At 34.5% G+C, this 12353-nt stretch overlaps 2 protein-coding genes and 1 long non-coding RNA gene across 8 annotated transcripts in view; 1 reads left to right on the top strand and 2 right to left on the bottom strand.

The window, feature by feature from the left end:
* The window catches only part of IL20RB (interleukin 20 receptor subunit beta), a 991209-nt gene that overhangs the window by 538437 nt on the left and 440419 nt on the right, over nt 1–12353 (top strand). The gene's annotated exons all lie outside the window — the stretch shown is intronic.
* Nucleotides 1–12353, bottom strand: part of STAG1 (STAG1 cohesin complex component) — a 420442-nt gene that overhangs the window by 201791 nt on the left and 206298 nt on the right. The window lies entirely within an intron of this gene.
* On the bottom strand, nt 596–6169 carry LOC146397466 (uncharacterized). Its single transcript, XR_014823979.1, has 2 exons — nt 5421–6169; nt 596–4675 (listed from the first exon to the last, which is right to left on the bottom strand). It is a non-coding gene; the product is annotated as an uncharacterized LOC146397466 (long non-coding RNA).

The following is a 12353-nucleotide window of genomic DNA, read 5'->3' on the forward strand; positions in this document are numbered from 1 at the left end:
TTTTTTACCCACTTTTTACAGAACTGTTTATTTTCTTACCATTGAGCTTTTAGAAGGTCTTGTATATTTCAGATACAAATCCATTACCATATGTATTTTGCAAATATTTCCTCCAATTTTGTGACTTGTGTTTTCATTTTCTTATCAGTATCTTTCATAGAACAGAAAAATTTTACCTATAATTAAGTCCAGCCTGCCAATTTTTTTTTTTTTAAGGATCATGTTCTTGGTGGTTATATAGATATACCACACTAGGAATCCCTGCCATGGTGCAGTGGGTTAAGAATCCAACTGCAGTGGTTTGGATCGCTGTGGAGGTGCAGGTTCAAACCTAGCCAAGTGCAGTGGGTTAAAGGATCTGGTGTTGCCACAGCTGCCATGTAGGTCACCATTATGGCTCAGATTCAATCCTTGGCCCAGGAATTTCTGCCTTCCACAAGTGTAGCCATCAAATGAAACAGACAAAAAAAGATGCGCTTAACTTCATTTTTTCAATATAAACATCCAATTGTTCCAACACCATTTGTTGAAATAACTTATGTACACTTACGTGTCTTTGCCTCTTTATATACATCTTAAATAAATCAGTTGACTATTTTTGTGTGATTTCTGTAACATTAATTTAGAGTATAAAAATTTCAGACCTATTTCCAGGAACCCACTGGAAAAAGAAAGACAAACATACCAAAACATTTCCTATTCCATCCTCTCCTTATTTCAATAATTTTTATCCTGTTCTTTGCACATCTAACAGTTTTTTTTTGTAAATGATAAACCCATCAGAATCACCTGCGGTTTTTACTGTACCTAAAATAGTACCTGTATGTGTCTATATTCAAAAGCTCTTCCAAAAACACGAGAATAAGAAATTAAGACTTTTAAATATTCCCAAGAGATTCAAAGTCCATAAAAGTAGAAATTGCTTTAAAACAATATAAAATATAAATATACAAAACACATCCAAAGTGTTAAAAGTTCAAATTTACAAGTTACATTTATACACACACTTACTTATTAGCCAAGGGAACAAGTCACTTTAAATTGATTTCTACAAGTTCTGACTATGTAACATTGTAAATAACAAAAAATATAAATTATCTTTCTAAAATACTAAAATATTTAAAAAAATCTGAAAAGCATCTAAAACCTCGTGGAGTAAGACATTACTAGAAAAATAACTAAAAGTAGAAACCCAAAATATAGGAGCACTGAAATAGATCACCTTTCTCTGATAACACTTGCTGAGCCTACATTGCATAAGTTAGGAATTCTAAGATGAAGGGTATAGGAGAAACAACTATTTCATTAAGCAGCAGCTCAAAGGATTTCCTTCTCTAGATTAAGGTTAAACTAGCAGTAAATATAACACTCCAGGGACTATAAAGAAGGATTTTTTGTGTGATTGTTTTTTGGGGTACTTAGCAGAAGGAGGTAAATATATCTGGAAGGAGGTAGTGGTCCAAAACTGGTGCTCTCACAAGCATCCCGAATTCACATAATCTGAAACAGAAAACTTCAAACTTTACAACTACTTCAAACCAGTTGCAAATGGTTGGTCCTAGGTTGGGCACCAGTCAAGCAAATGATAAATCCTCTCTAAAGGATTATACTTTTATCCTCGGCCTTAAATAAATTTGAGTGAAAATTTGGAGCTTGAAATAAAAAGTAACTAAATATACCAAGAAGAAGGGCACTATACAAAAGAACAAGCAAAGAAAGGTCACAGACACAGAATGAAATATTAGAATTAGACTTAAATATTAGAATTATCAGATACAGATTATATACTATAATTACATGTTTAAATATTAATTACAGATTATAAAACAAATAAATTTACATGTTAAAAAAGGAAACATAAGACTGAATATACACAGAGAACAATTCCATGAACTTCTTCTTTAAAAAGAACTCAATAGCTGTAATTCCTAAAACTGGACAATATGGTAACTGAAACAGACTGGCACAGATGAAAAAGTAACTTAAAGTGGAAGGTTGGGGAAAAATTACACAGAAATTTTCAAGTATGGAAAGGTAAATAGAAGACTATGCAAAGTTCAAACAAAGTTACTAAGGGAGACATGAAATAAAATAAGAAGCAACATTTAAAGAGATAACTGATGAAAGTCACCCAATCAAGGAAATACATTATATACATAGAACATAATACAGTCAAACCACAGAATACCAGAAACAAAAGGAAATCTTAAACTTCGGAAAAAACAAATATTGAAAAGACAGAAATGATTATTCCAAATTCTCAACAACACATGCCAGAAGACTTTGAAATGTCTTCAATGTGGGGACAGAAAAATAACTGTCAATGTTTAATTATATACCCATCGAGTCATATTTTAAGAAATAAAGGCAAGTTAAATATATTTCAGAGGAAGTCCAAAAGAGTCTATGGAATTTCTAACAAAATAAAAAGGAATTTCTAGAAGCTGTATATCAGGAAGAAGTGATCTCAGATACATATGAAAAGAAGAAAAACTAAAAATATTTAAAGCAGCATATATATGGGATAAACTTAATAAATAATAAACTTATTAAAAAATAATGACAATTTGGGAGATCCAGTTGTGGTGCAGTGGAAACGAATTTGACTAGCATTCATGAGGATGCAGGTTCTACCCCTGGCCTTGCTCAAGGATCTGGCTTTGCCATGGCCTGTAGTGTAGGCTGTAGACGCGGCTTGGATCTGTCATTGCTGTGGCTGTGGTGTGGGCCAGTGGCTACAACTGATTCAACCCTTAGCCTGGAAACTTCCATAAATCGCAAGTGCAGCCCTAAAAAGATGAATAATAATAAGAAGAAGAATAACAATGACAATAATACTAATGACAATGGGAAAAGTAAACATTTAAATTATAACATGAGAAAGAAAGCAAATTATGATATTCTAGGTCACTGTACAGACTAGAAAAGGTAAGGGTGGTAAGTACCTTTAGATTTTAATATGTTAAGCATTATTTCCAGCAATTTCCAGGGAAACTATTAAATGAATTTAAAGAGTATAAAAATGTTCAATATAGGAGAGGGTAAAAAAGGAACTCTTATAGATTCAAAGAATATACAGGCAACAAAGAGAAAAATAAAGAAAGCATAAAGCAGATAGGACAAAGAACAAGCACCGGTTCAATATAAAGCCAAATACCCAGTGGCTAAACTAAGTGGAAAAAAGGATTAAGTGATACAGTTAAAAGAAAAACAACTTTTAGATTGAATAAAAAATATATGATCCATGGAGTTCCCATTGTGGCACAGCGGAAACGAATCTGACTGGTAAACATGAAGTTGCGGATTCGATCCCTGGCATTGCTCAGTGGGTGAAGGTTCCAGCATTGCAGTGAGCTGTGGCATAGGTGGCAGACACAGCTCAGATCCCACATTGCTGTGGCTGTGGCGAAGGCCAGCGGCTACAGTTCAGATTGGACCCCTAGCCTGAGAACCTCCATATGCTGAAGGTGCGGCCCTAAAAAAAATAGAAAAAAAACTATATCCATTTATGATCCAGCTCTATGTTGTTTACAAAAGGTACGTAAGTGGTAAAAATACAAAAACGATGAAAGCAGAAAGAAAAAGATGGACCAAAAGAATCATAAAAGATGGTGTGCTTCATTAATATGTAAATAAATAGACTTTTAGAAAAAGCACTGCCAGAGAGCAAGAGGAGCATTAAGTAAATATAAAATATTTGAGTTTTAAGAATTATCTGAGGAGTTCCCATCGTGGCGCAGTGGTTAACGAATCCGACTAGGAACCATGAGGTTGCGGGTTCGGTCCCTGCCCTTGCTCAGTGGGTTAACGATCCGGCGTTGCTGTGGCTCTGGCGTAGGCCGGTGGCTACAGCTCCGATTCAACCCCTAGCCTGGGAACCTCCATATGCCGCGGGAGCGGCCCAAGAAATAGAAACAACAACAACAACAACAACAAAAGACAAAAAAAAAGACAAAAGACAAGAATTATTTGAATATTTGTATGAGCCTAATTACACAAGGAGGGTGTGGGAGGGAGAGGATCAGGGAAGGGAGGTTGAAGCAATGGGAAGGTCTTCAAGGAGAAATATAAAAATCTACAATCATGACGTGGGATTTTAATATACCACTTTCAGAAATTTCTAGAAAAGCAAACAATAAATATAAAATGTTTTTAACACAACTACTGAACAATCTCAACCTGATGTATACAACTGTACCTAGAAAATACATAATACACATGGATTTCAAGCACTCATGAAATAGTTGCAAAAACTTCCCATAAAACTTTAAAATAAGTCTACACAAATTAGAAAGGACTGAAATCATACAGCACATTTTCTCTGGCCTCAAAACAAAATTTAAGCAGAAGATCTCAGTTGCAAATTAAGAAACATGCTTCTAAGTAATCCATGACTTAAAGACAATTAAAACACATTTTGAATTAAACTAATGAAAGGAAGGAAACATCACGAAAAACTGAATACATTAAAAGCATAGGCAGGAGTTCCCGTCGTGGCGCAGTGGTTAACGAATCCGACTAGGAACCATGAGGTTGCGGGTTCGGTCCCTGCCCTTGCTCAGTGGGTTAACGATCCGGCGTTGCCGTGAGCTGTGGTGTAGGTTGCAGACGCGGCTGGGATCCCGCGTTGCTGTGGCTCTGGCGTAGGCCGGTGGCTACAGCTCCGATTCAACCCCTAGCCTGGGAACCTCCATATGCCGCGGGAGCGGCCCAAGAAATAGCAACAACAACAAGACAAAAAAAAAAAAAAAAAAAAAGCATAGGCAGATATTGCAAACAACTTTCTTAAATTTGAAAATTTAGATGAAATGGACAATTTCTTAGAAAAATATAGCTTGTCAAAGTAATAAAATACCTGAATAGTGCTAAATCAGTTAAAGAAATTGAATCAGTATTAAAATCTTCCAATAAAAAAATTCCATGCCCATACATTTTTAATAGTAATTCTACCAAACATTTTGTAAACAACTAATTCCAATTTCATATATCCTTCCAGAAAACGAAACACAACAAAAATGATATTCTACACAATTCATTACACAACCCACAATAAACTAGTTTAAGAAACACATCCTCTATTAAAAAAAAAAAAAAAAAAAAAAAACAGTCACTAGAAATTATCAATAACCCTGATACTTATTTCTCAAATCTATTATATACTGGTGTTAGTATAAACCCAAATATATTATGTCTTCAAGAAAGGTGTTTTAAACAATGATGATACTTTGACAACAGGGATAAATGTATTTTTATTTTGTTATGCATAATACTATAAATATATCCTACCACTGTGTTCTCAGTTTCCCCAGAATTTACTTCTATGAAAATTTATTTTTTTTAATTTTATTTTTTATCTTTTTGTCTTTTAGGGCTGTATCCATGGCATATGGAGGTTCCCAGGCTAGGGGTTGAATCACCACCAGCCTACACAACGGCCACAGCAATGCCAGATCCGAGCCTCATCTGAGACTTACACCACAGCCCATGGCAGTGCCAGATCCTTAACCCATTGAGCAAGGCCAGGGATGGGCTGAGCCAACAGGAACTCCCTATTTCTATGAAAATTTATGAAGTTACATAGCCTTTAAAATGCAAACTTTTGAATTTGCTTGAATGAACTTTTCCTTAGAATTGTTTCCTACTTCATTGATAATGAATATAATAATACATACCCTATTATCACACATTCAATTAGTATATTTTAACAATTGGTTCCAGAAGTAAAAATAATTTATTCCAGGTGGTGTAAATAAAGATGGTTTAATGAGTAGAATACATTTGTCTGGGCAAGGTTAAGAAAACAGCTAACAGAGATGGTGCAACTTAAATAGCTAATATAGGAAACCAGTAATACTCCCTATTCTCAAGCATCAGGATGAGAAAATAGTAATACCAGAGCAAAATGGAAGAGGGGATGCCCAAACTCTATTCGTGACATAGTGTTTCAACTTGTCATGTCTTGGTGAGGATGTCTTTTCCACCCAAGTCAGAAAACAAGTTTTGTAACTTTTCTCTCACCTACGGTGTTCTCATCCTGCTTCGGGCAATTTTTTTTTTTTTTTTAACATTTTTTGTTCTTTGTTCTTACACAATATTAGGGGAAAATGAGCTGATACAACAGAATATCAATCTAGATATTGGAAATTACTTTGCAATACGAGTCCTAATAAAACGCAAATCTTATCTCAATAAGTAGAAGAATTATCTTTGTAATACAAAAAAATTTCCCCATTTGTCCTTCTTCTGAACTATCCCTATAATGTGCCTACAATGCAAACGTTTCCAATACTGTTGGAACTGTAGTTTAATTCATCGATTATTTCTTTTACAACTGATAGTTTTTGAATTTCACTTACATTTTGACTTACATTCAAAAAAGGTCTTTCCAACTGCAAGGTTATAAATTTCTTCCATGTCTTCTTCTAGTGCACTTATTCTTTCTTTCTACTATTTATTTATTTATTTATTTTTAACTGCTTTGTTTCTGCTATTTGTTCCTTTTTTTGTTTTTAAACACCTGTTGCACTGGGAATTTTGCTTGGTGTACGTTATCAAGTAATTTTCTACACTTTTTTAATTTTTATCTTAAAAAGGAGTTCCTTTATTCTTGTTTTTTCCTTTCTCCAGCAGAACCTGCAGCATATGAAAGTTCCAGGGCTAGGGGTTGAATCAGAGCTGCTGCCGCCCTACACCACAGCCACAGCCATGCCAGATCCAAGCTGCATTTGCAACCTATGCCATAGCTTAACATGGGATCCTTAACCCACTGAGCAAGGCGAGGATCAAACCTGCAACCTCATGGACAGTTTGTCAGGTTCCTAACCAGGTGAGCCACAATAGGAACTCCTAACTAACTCTTTTAACTGCCTATTCTAATGTAAAACAAACATATCGACTTACATATATTATCAAATCACTTTATTGTTCCATGACATTTTTATTAAAATATAGCAGTTACATACACAGTACTATATTACTTTCAAATGTACAACATAGTGATTCAATATTTATAAGGATTATACCTCATTAAAAATGATAAAATAGTAATATATATTACCTGTGCTGTATAGTATATTGTTATATCTAATTTATTTCAGACACAGTATTTGTATCTCTAATCCCCTAATCCTATTTTGCCCTTTTCCTATTCTTGTCCAACTAGTAACCACTAGTTTGTTCTCTAGGAGTTTGTTTTGTCACATTTATTCATTTCCTTTAACTTGTTAGAGTCCAAATATAAGTTAAAAAACAGTATTTTTCTGTTTCCATCTGATTTAATTAAACAAAATAAACCATGTTCCCAAACATGTTGTTACAAATGGCACATTTTATCTTTATTATGACTAATATATCACTTCATACATATACACCATATCTTCTTCACTGATTCATCTGTTACTGGACACTCAGATTGCTTAAATATCTTGTTACTGTAAATGATACTGATATGAACACTTGGGTATCTCACTTTGGTTTTGATTTTCATTTCTATGATGATTATAGCGATGTTGAGTATCTTTCAATATGGCTGTTGGCCACCTGAAAGTCTTCTTGGGAAAAATGTCTTCTCAGGTGCTGCCCATTTTAACTGGGTTCTTTGTTTTCTTGATATTGTTTTTATGAGTTCTTATTAGCCACTTGTTGAATATATTGTTTGCAAATATTTTCTCCCATTTAGTAAGCATCCCTTTTCATTTTGTTGCCAGTTTCTTAGCTGTGCAAAAGCTTTTAAGTCTGATGTAGTACCATTTGTTTATTTTTGCTTTTAGATCCCTTGCCTGAGGAGACACATCCAAAAAAAATATTGCTAAGATTGGTGTCAAAGAGTAAGTAGTTCCTATCATTTTTTCCTAGAAGATTTATCGCTTCAGGTCTCAATATTTAGGTTTTTATTCTGAGTTTGGTTTTGTATATGATGTGAAAAAGTAGCCCAGTTTTACCAGCAGTATTTTTTTCTCTCTCCTCTCTCTTTTTTTGTCTTTCTAGGGCCGTGGGTGTGGCACATAGAGGTTCTCAGGCTAGGGGTCTAATAGGAGCTGTTGCCGCCAACCTACGTCAGAGCTGGAGCCACAGCAAAGCAGGATCCGAGCTGAGTCTGTGACCTACGCCACAGTCCATGGCAACACTGGATCCTCATCCCACTGAGCAAGGCTAGGGATCAAACCCACAACCTCATGGTTCCTAGTTGGATCCATTAGCCACTGCACCACAATGGGAACTCCTACCAGCAGCACTTTTTGAAGAGACTCGCTTTTATTATAACATATTTTTGCTGCCTTGTGGTAGATTAATCAAGTGTGTGGTTTTATTTCTGGGCTCTCTATTCACTTCCAACGATCTATCCATGTGTCTCTTTTTGTGCCAGCACCATACTCTCTTGATTACCATTGCTCTGTAATATAGTTTGAAGCCAGGGAGCAAGATTCCTCTAGCTTTAATCTTTTTATTTTTTATTTCTTATTTTTTGCTTTTTAGGGCTGCACCTAAGACATATGGAAGTTCCCAGGCTAGGGGCTGAACTGGAGCTGCAATGTGGGATCCAATCTCTGTCCGCCACCTACACCACAGCTCACAGCAATGCTAAATCCTTAACCCACTGAGGGAAGCCAGGGATCAAACCTGCATCCTCATAGATACTAGTTGGATTCATTTCCACTGCACCACAATAGGAACTCCTCAATGAGATTTTAAATGGAATTGTTTTCTTGCTTTCTCTGGTAGTTCATTACTAGAGTACAAAAAAGCAACAAATTTCTGTGTATTAATCTTGTATCCTGAAATGTTACTAAGTTCATTTATTAGTTCCAATAGTATTTTGTGGAGACTTTAGGGTCTTCTATATATAGTATCATATTATCTGCTAATAATGAGAGTTTTACTTCTTTACTTCAACTCTGGATGTTTTTATTTCTTTTTCTTGTCCAACTGCCATGGCTAGAAACTCAAATACTATGTTAAATAGAAGTGGTAAGGGTGGGCACACTTGGCACATTACTGACTTTAGAAGAAAAGCTTTCAAGCTTTCATTACTGAGTATGATGTTACCTGTGGATTTATCTTTACTATGTTGACCTATTTCCTCTATGGCGACTTTGATGAGAATTTTTATCAGGAATAGATGTTGAATTTTGTCACATGCTTTTTCTGTGTCTATTAATATAATTACATGACTTTTATTCTTCTTTATATGAATGTGGCACACTGCAATAATTGATTTGTGAATGTTGAACTATCACTGCATCACTGTCATCCAACTTGTTGATGGTGCATGACCCTTTTTATATATTGTTGAATTCAGCTTGCTAATATTTTCTTGAGGATTTTTTTCTCCAGCTATATTCATCAGAGATCTGTGAGTTTCTCTCTCTCTCTCTTTTTTTTTTTTTTTGTAGTCATTATCTGATTTTGGATATCTGGGTAATGGTGGCCTCAGAATGAATATGGGAATGTTCTCTCTTTAATGAAATAGTTTTGACAACAGGTAGTATGCATTCTTCATATGTTGGCAGAATTCCACTGTGAAGCCATCAAGTCCTAGATTTTTGCTTGATAAGTTTATTGATTACTAACTTAATGACTCAACTAGTGAGAAGTCCTTCAGATTGTCTATTTCTTCCTGATTCAGTCTTAGAAAATTCTAAGTGTCAAGTAATATATCTGTTTTCTCCTATATTATCCAATTTCTTGACCTATATAACTGTCTGTAATATTCTCATATGATTTCTCATATCTCTGTAGTATCATTTGTAGTGTTTCTTCATTAATATATTATTTTATGGGGGTCCTCTTTTTCTTTTTTCTTAGTGAACCTGCCTAAAGAAAAACCTACCAATTTGTTTTATCCTTTTTAAAAAAATTAGCTCATTTTCATTATTTCTTCCATTGTTTTTTTGCTTTTTAATTCCTCTCTGATTTTTATTATTTCCTTCCCTCTGCTGACATGACATTGTTTCTTCTTTTTCTAATGTTTTTAGATGGTAGGTTAGGTTGTTTGAGATTTTTCTTGTTTCTTGAGGTAGATCTGTATAGCAATAAAATTCCTGCTTCAAACTACTTCTGGTGCATCCCATACCATAAGTTTTGGAAAGCTGTATTTCTATTTTCATTTGTCACAAAGTGCTTTCTGATTTTTCTTTTTGATTTCTTCTTTGACCCATTAGGTTTTTTAGTATGGTGGGTAGCATGTTGCTTACCCACGTTTGTGCTTTTCCTGTAACTGAATTACATTTTCATACCAAGTGAGGTAGGGTGAAAAAAAAAATGCTTGAATCAATTTACAAACTCTTACATTTGCTAAGACATATTTTACGGCCTACCATGTGATCTACTCCAGAGTCTATTCCATGTGTACTTGAAAAGAATGTGTATTCTATTTTGAGATGTCCTGCAAATATATATTAATTCCAAATGGTCTAATGTGTCATTTCAGACCACTGCCTCCTTACTGTTTTTCTTTCTGGATGATCTGTCAATTGAGGTAAATGAGGTGTTAAAGTTCCCAACCGCTGTTACACTGCTGTTAATTTTTCCCTTTGTGTCCATTAATTTTTCCTTTACATAATTAGGTGTACCTACATAAGCTGCATATATATTAATGAATGCTATAGCCTCTTCTTATACTGTTCCCTTAATTATTATATAATGGCCTTCTTTGTCTTTTGTTGTCATAGGCATTGTTTTAAAGTCTATTTTGCCTGACATGAATATTGCTAGCCCATCTTTTTATGGTTTCATTATGTTATCAATAAACATATATTGTTAAAAAAAGAGCCAACATTGTGCTTGGTTTCTAAGCTGGGACTCAGTGATTAGAGGATGGTGTCCCTTTTTTTTGGGGGGGGGAAGTAGAGCTGACTTATAAAGTTGTATTAGTTTTAGGTTTAAAGTAATGTAAATGAGTTACACATATACCTATCTATTCCTTTTCAGCTATTTTTCTTGTATAGGTTATTACACAGTAGTAAAAAGATTTCCATGTGCTATACATACTGTAGGTCAGCCCATGTTTTTTGTCATTTCTACTTACATAAAATCTTTTTCTCTTCCCTCATTTTCAGTCCCTGTGTGGCTTTAGCTCTAAATTGAGTCTCTTATAAACTGCATACAGATGGGTCTTGTTTTTTTAGCCCATCAGCCTCTCTGTATCTTTTGATGGGAGCATTTATTCCACTGACATTTAAAGTTATTAGGTATGTAACCTATTGTAATACTGTTACTTGAATTCTGGTTGTTTTTGGATTACTTCTCTGTTATTTTCCACTTAGTCTCTTCCCCTGAGGTTTGATGATTTTCTTTAATAGCATGCTTGTGTTTTTTTGTGTACCTATTTTAGGTTTTTGATTTGTGGTTACCATGGGGTTTGTATTTATTGTCCTATAACTATATCTACTTGTTTTAAAACTGATAATCATTTAATTTCAAACACTTTCAGAAAGATCTACAATTTTCCACACCCCCCACAAATTTCGTAGACATCTTCATGTCTATCCTTTCACTGTTTACTGTAATTGATTTTACAATTTTTATCTTATACACTTGTACTAGCTGATATAAGTGGCTGATCCACAGTCTTTTCTATGTATTTGCCTTTATTAGTGGGACTTCTACTTTCCTATAAATTCTTTACTTATTGCTGTAGCCTTTTCTTTTCCACTTAGGGGAGATCATTAACACTTTTCTAAGGTTGGTTTAATACTGATTAACACTTTCTTTTTGCCTGTCTGAGAAGTTCTTTATCTCTCCTTTAGTTCTGAGTTACCCTATGTTCCTGGGTAGGGTATTCTAGGATGAAGGTTATTCTGCTTCAGATGCTGCTTTAAATGTATCACATCACTCCCTCCTGGCTGTCAAAGTTTCTGCAGAAAAACTGCTGATAGCCTTATGGGGGTTCTCTTTTATGCGACTCTTTGTTTTTCTCTTGCTATCTTTAATGTTCTATTATTTTTTAACTTTTTTCATTTTAATTATATTATGCATTGGTATGGGTCTTTTTCGGTTCACCTTTTTGGAATTCCCTGGGCTTCCTGTACCTGAAAATGTATTCCCTTCTTCAGCTTTGGGATGTTTTCAGTCATAATTTCATCAAATACATTTTATACTCCTTTCTCTCTCTCTCCTCCTTCTGAGATCCATATAATGTGAATGTTGGTACACTTGATATTGTTGCAGAGGTCCCTTAAAACTACTCTAATTTTTTAAAAAATTGCTTTTCTTTCCATAGCCATTCTAATTAAGTGATTTCCTTTGTTCTATCTACCAGAGCACTTCTGCATTTTTCTGTATCACCTAAATTGCTGTTAATTCCTTCTAGTGTATTTTTCATTTCAATTACAGATCTGACTGGTTTTTATGTT

This window comes from Sus scrofa, chromosome 13, assembly GCF_054392235.1.
Source record: "Sus scrofa isolate SSC_HxYL_T2T_F1_AM1 chromosome 13, Sscrofa_HxYL_maternal_Yorkshire_Landrace_v2.0, whole genome shotgun sequence".
Classification (NCBI taxonomy): domain Eukaryota; kingdom Metazoa; phylum Chordata; class Mammalia; order Artiodactyla; family Suidae; genus Sus; species Sus scrofa.